This window comes from Bos taurus, chromosome X (genome assembly GCF_002263795.3).
Source record: "Bos taurus isolate L1 Dominette 01449 registration number 42190680 breed Hereford chromosome X, ARS-UCD2.0, whole genome shotgun sequence".
NCBI lineage: Eukaryota > Metazoa > Chordata > Mammalia > Artiodactyla > Bovidae > Bos > Bos taurus.
This window is the reverse complement of record NC_037357.1, coordinates 4,483,390-4,488,727: the sequence shown is the minus strand read 5'-3', so window position 1 is coordinate 4,488,727 and position 5,338 is coordinate 4,483,390. Positions and strand designations below refer to the sequence as shown.

At 42.1% G+C, this 5,338-nt stretch overlaps 1 pseudogene; it reads left to right on the top strand.

Annotated features, from left to right (window-relative positions):
• Window positions 1-396: 396 nt before the first annotated feature.
• On the top strand, window positions 397-3,848 carry LOC112445164 (RNA-binding motif protein, X-linked 2-like; annotated as a pseudogene).
• Window positions 3,849-5,338: the final 1,490 nt, after the last annotated feature.

Genomic DNA, 5,338 nt, shown 5'->3' with positions numbered 1-5,338 from the left:
TCGGACTTATTTTTCTCAATTTTATGTGTTGTGAACTCAAAGTGGTGTGTTAAAATCTCTAATAACTTTCACTCTTAGTTGCTCTTTGTATTTTTAATTAAAATTTTGGATGTGTTAATTTATGTATAAAACTTCATGACTTATGTATTAGGACCTTTTTCTGTGTAAAAGAGCCCTCTTAGTCACATTTAAATGCTTCTTTTGGTTGGCCTTGAATTCATCTTTGATCTTAATACTACCACCCATTTTTAAAATTAGGTGTTCGTGATATATCTTTTTCTAACTTTTAATTTTTAACCTTTCTTTGTCATCTTGTTCTCAGTGTGTCTCCTGTGCAGATTATATTATTTGAATTTTGTTTTGTCATCCAATCTGCAAGTTTTTACATTTTAAATCAGTAGTGTCTCACTCTTTTATAAATTAAATAGATACAGGGAGATTGTTAACATTAATCTGGTACCGGACAAGAAGACTGGGAAATCCAAAGGATTCTGTTTCCTCTGCTATGAAGACCAGAGGAGCACAATTCTGGCTGTTGACAGTTTTAATGGGATCAAGGTGAGTATGCTTACTGAGCAGAACTTTTCCATTGTGTAGGGTTTCAGTTTCATTTCCCAGCTGATGACTGCAGGCTCGAGGGCAGTACTGGTCAGCTGGGTTGCAGAGGTGTGGGGACATACTGACTGGGAAATGACCCCAGGAAATAATTCCGCTGGCTCATGACCCTGTGAACACGCGTTTCTTTTCCCCACCACTTAGCAAGCTATGTCCTCAGGAGCATAGGTACCATGACCCCCCACTCCCCTTCATCTTGCACCCAACCAGGCATCTGTTTTTCACCTTTTCTTCCTCACACTCCACTCTCATTTCTGCTGTATTGGAGGGCAAAGAGACTAGCAAACACTGCTGTTTTATGCTGTCCTGTATCAGAGAATTTGGGGTTCTATCATGGTTTTGTGGCTGAGGACCTAGCCATGTATGTCTCTCATATGTCTCCATTGACTTAGCAGTACTGGGCCCTGAAAATTCTCTAGTTAAAATCTCATGACAAAGTCTATGAAAGTAACTCATTCTGAAGTTTTCTGTCCTCTATTCTCTCTCCTCCACCCTTGTAAGTGCGACGGTGAGTGATGACATGAGAGTGAGACATAAAAAGGGGACGGGGCAAGTCAGGGTTATCTATGCTCCACATGCTCCCAAAGCACTGCCATTGAATGAGCATTGTCACGGGTTGGAGGGGTGACTCTTGACTTGGAGACTTTGTCACTGATTGCACCAGCAGTGATAGGAAGTCACCATAAAAGGTGACTTTATTCCACCTTTTATGGTGGAATGGGATAGGTGAAAGTACTCAGGCTTAGGGGTAAGAGTAAAAACTTGCTCTTGAATGGAACAGTAAAAGCCAGACATTTCACATTTCTGATGGCATTGCGTATAGAATAAGTCTGTATCTGCCCGAATGTTTTTGTTTTAAGTGAAGGTTTAATTTTTTGTTGTTCACCTGGAGAGTTGGGATTCGCAGTGATAGTATCAGCATGAGCCAGTGGTTCCAGTATGGTGGGGGTGGAGCAAGCAGTGAGGGCTTAAGAGAAAAGAAAGTAGTCCTTTCTAGATTCCTTACCCCCTCCCAGCTATTGTTCTGCTTTGGCCTCATCCATTTGTGTTGAGAAAGCAGCTGTAGCATTGAGCTGAATTTTAGGAATTCCTTTTGGCTTCCAGGCTTCTTAACAGTGTGTTTCACCGTAAATTAATGTTACAGATGGAAGGTAATTCATGTTTGTGCATCTAAACTCTTGCAGTTTTCCATGCTGCTTATGCTTTGGGGCAGTACTTCCCAGGCTCTTTTCACTTCATGGCACACTTATAACATGGAGATATTTATATAGAACTCTGGGATAAACTGATGAGGCTCCCAGGATCTCCAGCTGCCCCAGGCTCTACCTGACTGCCCCCAGGGTTGAGCAAATGTGTAGGGATGTGTGCTGTGACACATCACGTGAGCAGGTCTGCTTTTGAGATTTTCTGAGAAACAGAATTAGCAAGAGGATAATGGGAATGGTTCAAACCATGGATTTCTGCAGCTGGGTTCAAATAGATAGAAGGCTGTGTTTGGTAGCAAATAGTTAGCTATCTGCTAAAGCAGTGCCTGTCTGTCCTAGATCAAAGGAAGAACTATCCGAGTGGATCATGTATCTAACTATCGACTTCCTGAGGACTCAGAAGAAATGGATGAGGTGACCAGAGAGCTGCAGGAGAGGGGCTGTGGGACTCATACTCCTCCGCCAAGTTCGTCTGAGGGCTCTGAAGATGACAAACCCACCAAAAAACACAAAAAAGGTAAATGGTTAAGGCGTATGAGAAGATTCTGGGTAGGCTTAATGTTTGCTCTTCTTAGCCTTCACTGAGAGTTGGTAGTCAGTTCTCAAGTGTGAAGGGGGCAGGTGTGGGGAACCTTACTTTAACTGGGAAAGAAGAAGTATCAGCAGAAGACTAATGCTGTGGGCTAAATTCTGGCCACCAAAATGTGTACATTGAAGTCCTAACCCTCTGGTACCTAACGTGACTGTTTGGAGGTAGGGTCTTTAGAGAGAGACTTAAGAGCTGGAGTTGCCTTATACAGCAACCTGACATATTAAGGGTGACAGACATCCAGATTGGATTCTTGGAGGCACTTTTCTAGAAGTAGAGACCGTGAGTGTTTCATGCTGCTGCCAAGCATGCTTTTCTTTTGTATATCCTCCATCTTTTCCATCTTCTTTTTCTTACTGATTGTGCCCCTCTTTTCCTCCAGACAAAAAGGAAGAAAAGAAAAAAAAAAGAAAGACAGAAGACTGGCCGGGAGGTACAGGCAGAGTAGCCAGCCTCCTCTTCATTGCCCAGAAGCAAGATGATAAAGGAAAAGGATGACCCTGGCTCTAAAAAGCACAGTGGCAAGCACTCAGAGAAGGCAGAGAAGGGTCAGAAGTCAGAGTCCAGGGAGGTGCGGAAGTCCCACCCCAGTTCCGCTGAGGTCAGGACGACCTGCCGTGGTAGAATGGAGGACCGAGAGAGGGAGCCAAGAAAGGAGAAGTCCAAGCACGAACACAAGTCATCAAGCAGAAGGGAAGAGAGAGAAGACCGGCACAGGGAGAGAGACAGGGGTCGAAGCTCAGACATACATTCCAGATGGCATGACAGGCGCTCTGAGGGGCGGCATGACAGGTGCTCTGAGGGGCGTAGTCACAGGAGTAGAAGTAGGCACCAAGATAAATCCCACCGGCATAAAAGGTCCCGGCACTCCCGGGACCCAGAGTCCTCTAATCCCAGGGAGCTCAGGCATCACTGATGCCGCAGCCTGTTCAGCTATTCAGCACGGTAGAATTAAAAATGAACTGTATTTTTCAAATGCAATGAAATTCAGTTATTCTTTTACTATATTTACATGTAAAGTCTCTGAGAATGAATTCTTTTGATCCCTTGAGTATACTAATCATCAAGAGAGCTGTAGTTTTTAACAGCTAAATGTCCTGGATTTTTGAGCAGAATCCACTGTCCCTGGGAATATACTTGGTACTTTTGGTACTTACCAGAGCATGTACCTAACTCTGGGTTTATCAATATGGCCATTGAATTCATGACCCCAATTTATGATGAAATGGCCAGGAAGGAGAAATACCAGACAGTTCTAGAATTCCAGTCTTGGTGCTACACGTTAAGAACCTTTCCAGTTGGCAGCTATAACCACTGAGCAGAGAAGTGTGGCTTAACTAGGTTCAGACAGGTTGCTATGCATGTGATAAGGATTCTTAACATCAGCCTGCCCCTTCCTTATTTTTGCCTACCTGCCCCCTGTTTTTTGAAATTGTAGACATCTTTTTTTCAATTTTGCTGTTTTTGTTTTGGTTGATATGTCTACATTTTTTTCCCTTATAACTTATTTATTTATTTGATTGAGAAGAAATTCACATGAAATTAGCCATTTAAAAAATTATTTATTTTTTAAAATTAATTTATTTTTTATTTTTTTTTACATTTCTTTCATTTTACTTATTTTTTTTAGTTAATTTTATTTTTTAACTTTACAATATTGTATTGGTTTTGCCATACATCAACATGAATCCGCCACAGGTATACACGTGTTCCCCATCTGGAACCCTCCTCCCTCCTCCCTCCCCGTACCCTCCCTCTGGGTCGTCCCAAACTGGAGTTTATTTTTTAATTTAAGGATAATTGCTTTACAGAATTCTGTTTTCTGTCAAACATCAGCATGAACCAGCCATAGGTGTACATATGTCCCCTCCCTCTTGAGCCTCCCATCTCCCTCTCCATCCCAACCCTCTAGGTTGGTACAGAGCCCCTGTTTGAGTTCCCTGAGACATAACAATAAATTCCCATTGGCTGTCTATTTTACATATGTTATGGAAAGTTTCCATGTTACTCTCCGTACATCTCACCCTCTCCTCCCCTCTCGCTGTGTCCATAAGTCTGTTTTCTATGTTTCTCCATGTCTGCCTTGCAAATTCATCAGTACCATCTTTCGTATATCTGTGTTAGTATACGATATTTATCTTGAGATTAACCATTTTAAAGGGAATATTCAGTGCAGTTTGGTACATTGACAGTGTTATAAAACCACCAACCGTATCTAGTTCCAAAATATTTTCATCACCCCAAAATGAAACCCTGTATACCCATTAAGCAGCTCCTCCCCATCCCCTCCTCCTCCTCGTCCCTGGCAACTACCAGTCTGCTTTCAGTTCCTGTAGATTTACCTATTCTGGACATTTCATGTAAGTGGAATTGTACATGGGGCCTTTTGTGTTTGGGGCCTTTCACTTAGTATACTATTTTTGAGGTGCATCCGTATTGTATCAGTGAAAATGTTACTCAGTCGTGTCCACCTCTTTGTGATCCCATGGACTGTAGCCTTCCAGGCTCTTCTGTCCATGGAATTGTCCAGGCAAGAATATTGGAGTGGGTAGCCATTCCCTTCTCCAGACACCTCATTCGTTTTTATGGATAATGTCCCATTGTATAGATATTCCATGTTTTGTTTGCCACTCCTGAATGGATAGACATGTGGGTTGTTTCCACCTTTTGGCTAGCCAGGTATACCAACCTGCTTCTGTGCTTAGTCTGCTTTTTGAGTAGCTGCTCTTGGTGAGGTGGGAACACTTTGTCAGCTCCATTGCATATCTGTGTGGTCTGCTGGGTAGTTCTTTCTCATTTTGAGATTTCTTTTTATTTATTTATTTTACTCTACTTATTTATTTAATCAATCCTTTATGAATTTGATAGGAACAGTCCACAAAACCTTAATACCTCTGCTGAATTATTAAATGGAATTTCTGACACTGTA